The 12,083-nt window shown below is 38.6% G+C and overlaps 1 protein-coding gene and 1 non-coding gene across 4 annotated transcripts in view; one reads left to right on the forward strand and one right to left on the reverse strand.

Moving 5' to 3' along the window:
* Nucleotides 1–12,083, reverse strand: part of TAFA1 (TAFA chemokine like family member 1) — a 707,837-nt gene that overhangs the window by 617,232 nt on the left and 78,522 nt on the right. The window lies entirely within an intron of this gene.
* On the forward strand, nucleotides 11,770–11,876 carry LOC128592812 (U6 spliceosomal RNA). Its single transcript, XR_008382025.1, has one exon. It is a non-coding gene; the product is annotated as a U6 spliceosomal RNA (small nuclear RNA).

Below are 12,083 nucleotides of genomic sequence, written 5' to 3' on the forward strand. Positions count from 1 at the left end.
AAGAACATACCATGCTCATGGATGGGAAGAATCAACATTGTTAAAATGTCTATACTTCCCAAAGCAATCTACATATTCAATGCCATTCCTATCAAAGTACCTACATCGTACTTTCGAGATTTGGAAAAAATGATTCTGCGTTTTGTATGGAACCGGAAAAAACCCCGTATAGCTAAGGCAGTTCTTAGTAACAAAAATAAAGCTGGGGGCATCAGCATACCAGATTTTAGTCTGTACTACAAAGCCATAGTGCTCAAGACAGCATGGTACTGGCACAAAAACAGAGACATAGACACTTGGAATCGAATTGAACACCAAGAAATGAAACGAACATCTTACAACCACCTAATCTTTGATAAACCAAACAAGAACTTACCTTGGGGGAAAGACTCCCTATTCAATAAATGGTGTTGGGAGAACTGGTTGTCTACATGTAAAAGACTGAAACTGGACCCACACCTTTCCCCACTCACAAAAATTGACTCAAGATGGATAAAGGACTTAAATTTAAGGCATGAAACAATAAAAATCCTCAAAGAAAGCATAGGAAAAACACTGGAACATATTGGCCTGGGGGAAGACTTCATGAAGAAGACTGCCATGGCAATTGCAACAACAACAAAAATAAACAAATGGGACTTCATTAAACTGAAAAGCTTCTGTACAGCTAAGGAGACAATAACCAAGGCAAAGAGACAACCTACACAATGGGAAAGGGTATTTGCATATTTTCAATCAGACAAAAGCTTGATAACTAGGATCTATAGAGAACTCAAATTAATCCACATGAACAAAGCCAACAATCCCATATATCAATGGTCAAGAGACATGAATAGAACTTTCTCTAAAGATGACAGACGAATGGCTAAGAAACATATGAAAAAATGTTCACCATCTCTATGTTTTAGAGAAATGCAAATCAAAACAACCCTGAGATATCATCTAACCCCAGTGAGAATGGCCCACATCACAAAATCTCAAAACTGCAGATGTTGGCGTGGATGTGGAGAGAAGGGAACACTTTTACACTGCTGGGGGGACTGGAAACTAGTACAACCTTTCTGGAAGGAAGTATGGAGAAACCTCAAAGCACTCAAGCTAGACCTCCCATTTGATCCTGCAATCCCATTACTGGGCATCTACCCAGAAGGAAAAAAATCCTTTTATCATAAGGGCACTTGTACTAGACTGTTTATTGCAGCTCAATTTACAATCGCCAAAATGTGGAAACAGCCTAAATGCCCACCAACCCAGGAATGGATTAACAAGCTGTGGTATATGTATACCATGGAATACTATTCAGCCATTCAAAAAAATGGAGACTTTATATCCTTCGTATTAACCTGGATGGAAGTGGAAGACATTATTCTTAGTAAAGCATCACAAGAATGGAGAAGCATGAATCCTATGTACTCAATTTTGATATCAGGACAATTAATGACAATTAAGGTTATGTGGGGGGGAAGCAGAAAGAGGGACTGAGTGAGGGGAGTGGGGCCTTGGTGTATGTCACAGTTTATGGGGGCAAGACATGATTGCAAGGGGGACTTTACCTAACCATTGCAATCAGTGTAACCTGGCTTATTGTACCCTCAATGAATCCCCAACAATAAAAAAAAAAAAAATCTAAACTGGATCTATCCTAAAAACTTAGAAATACTGCTTTGTTACATTTTAATCTTTTGATATTAAATCAATTCAACCTTTAAAAAAAAAAAAAGAAAAGAAAATTTTTGCTGGAGTTCTTGGTGTTCTAACATGAACATATCATGCTAAAAACCTCTAGAGCAGAAGAGTCCAGCTCTAAATGCTTTAAATTTTTGGTATTCTTGTCAGCTTACTGGAACTTTTGTTTATAATATGCCCCATGTTCCAAACTTCAGACCAGACCAGCTGCTAAACTTTAGAGCCATAATGTCCACCTGCCCATCTCTATGGGCACACCTCATGGGTGCCACAAAGGCCAGGGCCCCAAAATGAACTCACTAAATGAGTAAAAACTCCCTTCGGCTTATCTCTGTGGTCTTGCCATTCACCTACTTCCAAGACAGAAACAGGGCTTTCTTTGTCTCTCTCTTATTGCTAATCTCTCCTTTTAAAGTCAGGATGTGTCGACTTGGTGCCCATAGCACAGTGGTTATGGCACCAGCCACATAAACCAAAGTTAGTGGGTTCAAACCCAGCCTGGGCCAGCTGAAAAAACAACAATGAAAACTGCACCAAAAAGTGGCCGGGCATTGTGGCAGCCACTTGTGGTCACAGCTATTTGGGAGGCTGAGTCAGGGGAATCGCTTAAGCGCAAGATTTTGAGGTTGCTGTGAGCTGTGACGCTACAGCACTCTACCACGGGCAACATAGTGGGACTCTGTCTCAAAAAAAAAAAAAAATCAGGATGTGTCTATTTTATCTCCTAGACCTTTTCTCACTGTTGCTCTTTCCATCCTGTTCTATCTCTCCACCATCTGTCCAGTCACTGGGAGCCCCTGCTGGTCTGCTTACTGGTCACTTCTGCCTCCAGCATTATTTTTCCCAAATCTGCGTTCCCTGTCTCCACCACAGCAACTGCTAAAACACCACCTCTCTTATTCCTGGGGATGGTCCTCCCTCAGTTTAAAATTCACATTGTAGGGCGGCGCCTGTGGCTCAGTCGGTAAGGCGCCGTCCCCATATACCAAGGGTGGTGGGTTCAAACCCAGCCCCGACCAAACTGCAACCAAAAAAAAAAAAATAGCCGGGCGTTGTGGCGGGCGCCTGTAGTCCCAGCTACTCGGGAGGCTGAGGCAAGAGAATCGTCTAAGCCCAGGAGTTGGAGGTTGCTGTGAGCTGTGTGAGGCCACGGCACTCTATCGAGGGCCATAAAGTGAGACTCTGTCTCTACAAAAAAAAAAAAAAAAATTCACATTGTAAATTCCAGCCCTTCATGACCTGACCTCTACCCCCTTCTTCAGCCTCACATCCCGTAGTCTGTGCTCCAGCCACACGCAGCTGTTTCTCATGTCTGTACTTTTGCTCATCGTGTCTCCTCTGCCTCAGAGGCCACCCGCCAGCACCTTATCTGGTCATTCACCTAGCTGACTCCTCCTCATCCTTTAAACCTCATTTCAGGGACTACATCCTTCAGTAACAAAAACATAAAGAGTGCAAATTTTAGGAAGGACTAATAACATGCCAGGCAGCGTTCTAAGCAAATTACAGTTATTAACTTTCTTAATTCTTGTGATGATTATATAAGGAAAGTACTACTGCTATTCCCATTTCACAGGTGGGAAACTGAGGTACAAAAAGGCTAAGTGACACTACTAACAAGTAGCTGAACTGACATGGAAACCTCCTGGGAGCATGAGGCTTCCTGGCTCCAGAGTTCTGCTCACAAATCCTCCAGTGAGCCCTCCCCATGATTCCTTCCCACCACCCCACTCTCCCTACTGGTAAAACATCATTACTGGCAGTCCCAAACCTCCTGATTTCTTTACCCACCATTGTTTCCCAAAATGCAGTGCTAACAACACCTTTGTTAGAATGTTCCAGTATGTGTTTAAAAAAAAAAAGAGTTCAAGTTACTATCTTTCTTAAAACCACCAAAAAAAATATAGAGCTCTGCACCTCACTCCAGAACTACTGAATTAAAATCTTCAAGGGTAGAGCATAGGAACCTGCATTACTAACAACTGTATCCACAAATAGGGGGGATTAATCAGATAACTATGCCTGGCTGGCCCTTGTGCCACAGCTTCTCCTGTAGTAAGTGTTCAGAAATTAGCTCCTATTATTTTCATGGTTTTTTTATTGTTTGACTGAAAGACAAGAGAATAAACAAGGAAATTTAATAAATTTCTCATTCAGTGAGAAATAGAAAGGTAGGTAAAAGAGATAGCATGTTACCAGAACCATGACACATGAGGTCTTTTAGGATCAGACAGAGAATAATTTTGGAGGAAATAAGAAGTTTGTGGTTTCCAGATCTATGTTCTTTGGGGTTTGTTTTAGGTAAACCACAGGGGAAGAAAAGACACAGATATGTTTTTGTTTTAGCAGCTCTACTCCTGAGAAGAGTGGCGCCTACTTAAGTAACATGACCCTAAGTACAGGAATTAGGGTGATTAAAGATTTAAAAGCTCAGAGTCATCAGCATTGTCATACTATGAAGTCTCAAGCCTCAGACCAGCAGAAATAGCCAGCTGAAATAAATAAGAGAAGAATCTGTTTGAGCTAGAAATAAGTATCTGATGCTGGAAAAGAAGATCTATAAGAAAGTTACCCCCCTGAGGAGAGCATCAACATCCTTGGTAGACAAAGTGCCATCTCAAACATAGTTTTGTAGAACTTCAAAATCTAGTTCCTTCTTGTATTACTTATTTTATATGCACTGCTTATTGAACCCACTTATTTAACTTGTCTGTCATCTGATAGTCAATTTGAAACCTTTTAAGCTGAAAGGTTTTGCCTAGTAGGCATTAGTTCCTAATCTCCAGCACTGATGTCCAGAGCCAGGTGATCTTCAGTTACTCACTTTCTTCAGTTATTGAAGGCATTGCTGTCTCATGAAGAACTGCATCAGAGGCAAACGTCAAAGGAAGCAACAAGAACTGTGACGGAGGCCACACAAGAGTAGCCATGCCTACTGCCACAGTTTTGTTTAAGCACTTCATAGTTCCTCTTTTAGAGAAACTATTGTTCCTAATTGTAATTTGTTTTGCTTCTGTCTTTCTGCCACTCAGGAAATAGGGACAAGGTCTCTCTCAACTTTGTGCCATCGGATTTAGCAAAAAACAATCAGTAAATGCTTGTTAAATGCTAAGGAAGAAAAGAAGGAAAGAAGGAAGGGAGTAAGGGAGGAGGAAGGAGGAAGGAGGAAGGAAAGAAAATGGATCATCGTAATGCTTAGCTATTTATAATTGGAATTGATGAAAATTCCAAACTTGCAATAGCAACACAATGAAAAAATTTTGTAAAGTGATTCTCTCCACAAATAAATGGTGGCACCTGCTGTGTGCCAGGCACTGTGCTAATTCCTGAAACTAAGTGCTTTTATTACCTCTAAAGCTATATACAAAATACAAATGATAGCCACCTTACTCTCAAGAAGTTTCCAGTGTCAAAGGGAGAAAGACATTGAACTTTTAATTGAAAGCCAATTTTCATGACAAATGGGGAAGTACTCAATGATAGAGTTACAGAGAAGCTGGTGAGAGAATATGAATATATATTATAAAAAAGAGGGTGAAGGAATAGGGATGTTTAACCTAGAGAAAATAGGAAGATTATAAAGTGCTCTGGGGCAACTCAAGCAGCACATCCTTACGTTAGGTACATTTATATTTGGGATAGCCACAAAAATGCAAAATAAGGGCCAAAATTGCAAAGAAGTCAATTTGGGGTTAATTTGAGGAAAAATAATCTGGCTGTTACCTTCAAAATTGAATCCGGGTCAGTATTATAAAGACCCTTAGATTTTAGTATAATGCTCTATGTTAGTCTTCCCAAATCAAATCCAAACTTGAAAGCCTACTTATGAGTTATTCCATGTAGGGTTGGCCATCTTGCATGGTACCATATCAAAGACTATGTAGCCTTGTACGAGGCACCATAGGTGTAGTCCCACCAATCACCCTCCCTCTACCCATCCTCTCCCACCCCTCCCCTCACAATTGCATTAATGCACACAGCTATAATTTAATAAAAAAAAGAGCAAAGACTATGTAGCATTGATTATTTTTATTTAATTGCCCCTCAAAATCCCTGTGCCTCAAGGAAATCTGTCACTCTTCCTCCACTCTGACAGAGATCCAGAGGCATTAGTTTACTATTACCTCTTAATATCTTTTCATAATCTTACCATTATTCCCAGAATCCCCTGGAAGTTTTATCTCCTGAATATCAGGAATTAAGTATGTGTGGTCAGCTCCTCTCTTGAAATATTTATCTAATCTACAGCTGGAATATCTTCCTATATGACCAGGGTACTGCTTAGATCTTGGCAACCTGAGGTTATTTCTTACATTTTTCAGGACCTTGTGGCTTATATCCCATTCCTGCTCTACTAAGAAGAGAGAGAAAAAGATGGTGATTATTATTAGGCAGACATGCATTTTAAAGAAGAAACAGAATGCTTATTTATATTTATATCTACAGAGAACTATATATCCACTCTTTGCATTTATTTATTCCTTAAACGAATACTGGGAATATAGCAGTGTGAAGCACCATTCTAGAAGCTGGAAATACACCAGCTGACCAAAGAGAAAATTGTTTGCTCTCATAGAACTCATATTCTTTGTTGGCAAAGGGAGAGTGCATACATGCATACATACACAATGAGCACACACATAATAGCTTTATTGACATATAATAAGTTGCAAATATTTAGTGCACAATTTGATAACATTTGACACGTATACACCTGTGAAACCATCACTACAACCAAGGTAATTTCCTCCTGCTTCTTTATAATCCCTCTGTCCAACATTCTCCCAAGTAACCACTAATCTGCTTTCTGTTACTTTTGTTTGTATTTTTTAAAGATTGTATAAATAAAATCATACAATATGTACACATTTTTGTCTGACACAATTATTTTGAGATTCACCCATGCTGTTGTATATGTCAGGAGTTCCTTCATTTTATTGCCAAGTATCCCTTTGTATGGATATAACATAGTTTATTTCTCTATCTACCTATTAACAGGCATTTGGGTTGTTTCCAGCACGGGGAAAGAAAAATGAAAGAAAGAAAGAAAATATGCATATATCATGTCTATATGTATCTATACATATATACATACACAACACAAATTCATATTTGTTTCCACTCACTATTTCTACTCTCCAGCACTTTCACTAGCTCCGTTCTGGGTTCTCAGTGAAAGAGAGTTGACAGTAATAAGGCTGTGAATAAGATTCAAGTATTAGGCAGGAAAGTTTACACAATAACCTCAGTGTTCTTTTGAAACACAGAGAGCAAGAGACTAGGACCCTCATCCCTCTCAATCGCTCAGTAGATACTTTCCCAATAATTGCCCTTCCTAGCAAGTTGCTCTCATTCTAGTGGAGAAAATCTCCCAGAATTTGAAGATCATAAGCTCAGATGTACACAGTCAAATAAAAACACATTCTGCAGTCAGCCTTGGAAAGTTTTGAGTAAAACAAACAACAAAACCCTACACTACACCAGGAAAACAGATCACTTCTGAAAAATTGCAACTCAATAAACATCAAAGTCACAATGGACATTCGTGGTGGCTCTCTGTCCCCAATTTGAGGGCCATTGTAATTTGGATAAGAGATGATGCAAGGTGATTGAATATATAGTCAACAGGAAACAGTCTGCAAACAACAAATCCATGGCTACTATTAAATACATGAGTTTGCTCTCTTCCATGTGTCTGGATTTATTCCTGAACCCATAGCACTGAGAGAGAAACCACCATGAAAAGTGTTAATTAGCTAAAATGTATACATCAAAGGCAAGTTTGTTTTTGTTTTGTTTTGTGACAAAGTCTCACTTTGTCATCCTTGGTAGAGTGCAATGGAGTCACAGCTCACAACAACCTCAATCTCTTGGGCTTAAGCGAGTCTCTTGCCTCAGCCTCCTAAGTAGCTGGGCCTACAGGTGCCCACCACAACACCCAGCTATTTTTTTGTTGCAGTTGTCATTGTTGTTTAGCAGGCCCTGGCCAGGTTCGACCCGCCAGCCTTGGTGTATGTGGCCAGCGTCCTAACCACTGAGCATAGGCACCAAGCCCACTCAAGTTTTTTTTCTCAAAAATACAAATAGATATTTTCCAGAAAGAACAGAGTTTAAGTGAAGAAAAAACAAAAAAAGACTTCCAGAACTTACATCTTTGTCAATCTTATAAAATGTATAACATTAAACAATTTTATCATTAAAATTATGTAATGGCATAAACCACAATAGGACACTTCTCAGGTGGAAAATGGCAAAAAAAGAAAAAAAATTACACAAAATGTTTTCCAAGGAGTTAAGAAGCTTTCTGGGACAAGTTATGTTACAATAAAATATTAATGCTTGCTCATTTATCATATATTAATTAGCAGAATAAGCTGTAGGAAGCCCAGATTACCATGCAAATGTTAATTAGGTCATAATTTATGTTAAGCATTTCTGAGTTTAGAAGCCCTGTGTCTCATTTAGCAGCAGTTGAACTTTAGAAATAATTTGCATGTGCAACTGCTAGTTTTCAATTTTAATATGACTGTCAATTCATTTTAATAAATACAAGAAACTGCATTTAAATAATAGCGAATTCAGAACTAATTTGGTGACACCAGTGTGTTTCCCTCAGAGATAGAAACTTTGCCCTTTCATCATTATTCAGGCAAAAAACACAGCCTTAGAAAATATTTTTTTCTAAAAGAGCTAAGAGAGTCCTCATGGCTCCCTGTCAACCAGTGCCATTTCTTTTTTTGTAGAAAATGTGCTCCTAGCCACTTCGTACATGATCCAGCCTAACCATCCTCTTTCCCTCCTCGTCATGTTCTTACCTATCCAGTTCATTTTGCTACAGACTATCCATATAGCAACATTCAGCCAATTTTTTCCTATTCTGTTTTGACATTCAGATTTCCTTTTTTTTTTAATTGTCACCTTTTTAAGTTTAATCTTTGCTCTGTTTGAGAGCAATGTATGATTCTAGCCAAACTCCCACAAACCACAGAAACCTAAATGGAAAAGGTAGAAAATCCTTATCTCAGGTAGGAAATCTTCAGAAATGAAAGCAATCATAGTATCTCCAGGGTGAGTGATCTTTTATTTACTGCTGCACTGGTTCAGAGCAGGCTTCTTGATCTGTCTCATGCCACAGACCCCTTCAGTGGTCCAGTGAAGCCAAGTGACCCCTTCCCAGACTAATGTTTTTAAACCTTCAAATACAAGATTCAAAAGGGAATTAATTACAGTAAAATATTATTTTTTAAATATATGGTATAATAATATGTGTTTCTTTATTAATGCATTAAAGAATATAATCCAACAGCAGGTCAACTAATTACTATAATTTCAAAATACCTATCGTAATAACCCTAATTGATATTTCAAGCCATCTGTTTTTCAACAGTATGAAAATACCTGGGATTTCCCTTGGTGATAAAGTCACAGAACTCTAAAAAGATATTTTCAGGGGCAGCGCCTGTGGCTCAAAGGAGTAGGGCGTCGGTCCCATATGCTGGAGGTGGAAGGTTCACACCCAGCCCCGCCAAAAACTGCAAAAAATATAAATATTTTCAATCAATGTTTCCCTAATTTAAAACCTTACATTATAATTAAAAACATAACATTTCAAAATATCTTTTCACTGTCAAAAAGTATTTTTATTTCATACCTATCCATGTATATACTTTTTTTCTACATATTTATAATTATAGTATGTGCTGGATTTATTATATCTTTAATGGTTTCCTATTTTAGTAGCAACAACATTTAAAATATTCTAAGATGGGGGACCCATGATCAGCTGTCTCAGCTCCAGCTCCAGGAGAAGAATGCAACTCACTGACTCTGGGATGTGTAACCTCACGCCCACTGCCCAGCAACTGAGTTTATTTTACATATGGGCTTCCAAATAAGCTTTGATTCACACTTTTCTTTTTTAACGTGAATTTGCTGCCAACATTTTAAAAATCCTAACTTGCAAATAAAAACCCAGATTTCAAACTTCTTGTAGGCAATGCTGGCATCACATTTCTACATGGCAAAGCCCTACTGGAGTTGAGCCTGTTTCTTACTGGAATGTAAGGTCCCATTCTCCAAAAGTCTTTTTCCCTGTAAGTTACCTGCTGGTCCCTGTGGGCATTTGAGTTGTCAACCACCTGCTAGATGATAAAATTTATACTCGCTAGCCTATCACTTAAGACTAGTCAAAAACTAGCACTTTCAACTAATTGCTTTTGTGATCTTTTGGTGTTACCATGGTCCCAGAAAATGAACTGGTATCTTTTTCTACCATGGAGTTTTTCTTTCCTTCATTCAGCTCATTAGGATTATCTCTTCATTGTGTTTGTCTCTTAACCAGGTCATATCCATAGCCTCCCAATATTAGTAGTCTTAAATAAGTAGTATTTTATTTTAGAACCTGTCCATTTGCTGTTTTTAAAGCAAAATGACTACATTTCTAGCAGTCAAAATGTTTTGGTGATGATCACTTTTTTTTCTTTAATGATCTTATTTTAGTGTAGACTAAAATAAGTCTAGTGTAGACTTGGTTGTCTTAAACCAAGATGCTTCTGGTGGAGGGAGGCATGGACTGTCAAGGTGGATGAAGAGTACTATTATAGGGAAAAAAAAAAGACTACTAATACTTTCTGGCAGCATTGGAACGCCCACCAAGAATTTGGAAACAGAGACTATATTGTTTGAAGTATCACGTCTACATTTGCCAATAGAGAATTACATCTCTCTTGGATGAAGGATAAATGTGACATATTCAGGGAACATAAAAATGTAGCAACTAGTGGCTTAACTTCCTCTTCCTTCCCTGAAGGGTGTTTTGTGGAGAAAGATGACTTCATCCTCAAAAATAGAGATATTTCCTGAATGTTCTTAATGTACTTTTAAGTGTCATTTTTACTCTTCATTTATTTATCTGTTCTTTTTTGGAACCTACTTCTCTTTCAAGAAACTGCACGTGATCAATAATGCTTACGCCTTGTGCAAAATGCATACATTATTCTGGTCTTAAATCACCTCTTTTAAGCTTTGAAGCAAAATTCCTCCATTTTTCAGTGACATGATAAAGAATGCATGTTCATCTGCCTCTACCCTCACTATTATGTCTGTTTACACCATTCCTGCTCAGACCTCAGATCCTGGCAGTGATGCCCACTGTGCCTTTTAACCTGTTCTCATAGAGAAACCACTTTCTCCAAGAGAAGCCTGCTTTCTTTATACTTCTGCATTCCCACCCTGTTTGAGCCACACAGACTGAATTAAACCTAGAATTCTCAGTATGGAAATGTCTGTATATACACAGAGACATTTCTCAAGCACAATGCAATATATCAATGTAACACAATTGTACTTGTCCTCTCATGAATAAGTACAAATAAAAATAAATGGGAAAAATTATACTTATGTCATTTTCATAATCAAGATACAAAACCCAGCTCTCAGCCTGAGACTTAATAAATGTCCTTTTCAACGTCTGCGAGCTGGTATCCACCATCTGCACACAGCATCCATGAGAGAGACAGACGCACATATGCCACGTCATGGGGCTTTCTGCCGAGATTCTCAGTGGCTGCTCTCCACTCGGTTTAAGCAGATATTTACTTTCTACAACTGTTAGCTCCATTTCCAAACAAAGCTCAGAAAAAAGATCTGGAGAGAGACATCATGCTACAGAGGAATATACAGTTGGCACGTGTTTGAACCATGTCAAGTCCACTATGGGAATGAGTTGAATCATCCATCCTGATAAGATGTTTTGTAACATTGGGACCTGACAAATACACATTTTCATTATATAGAGGCTGCTTAGTAAGAAGAGCAATCAAAAGCCAGCTAATTGAATTATCCATGAGCCCATTTAAAGAAGAAATATTGTTCAATAAAATTATACAGCCTCTTTCAAGCCTGCCTCTTCAAGTCTTTTATCTTTCCTCTAAAGAATATGTACCTGACATCCATGACAAAGACCCACGGCTCAACAGAGAATTGATCCAACACACCATGGAGGCCAGTCTATCCACATCCCCAGAGGGTGGGCCAATGTTACTCATACCAAACAATAAGTTCTCCTTAAAAACACAATGGAGGGTGCTCGCTTAGGCAGCACATATACTAAAATTGGAACGATACAGAGAAGATTAGCATGGCCCCTGCGCAAGGATGACACGCAAATTCGTGAAGCGTTCCATATTTTTTAAAATAAAAAGAAAGAAAAAAAACACAATGGAGGGATTTTGTCTTAAGGGCCCACAATCTCACTTGCTGTCTAGAATATTCCCCCCACCTGTCTGCTTCTCTGCCTGAAATTCTACCATTCTAATTTCATTCCTTCAAGGTATGTTGTGATGACCTTAAACAAGGCTGACAGTGAGATCATCCACCCTGGGGTAACAATTTAGGTG

Source organism: Nycticebus coucang, chromosome 8, assembly GCF_027406575.1.
Source record: "Nycticebus coucang isolate mNycCou1 chromosome 8, mNycCou1.pri, whole genome shotgun sequence".
In the NCBI taxonomy this organism is placed as follows: domain Eukaryota; kingdom Metazoa; phylum Chordata; class Mammalia; order Primates; family Lorisidae; genus Nycticebus; species Nycticebus coucang.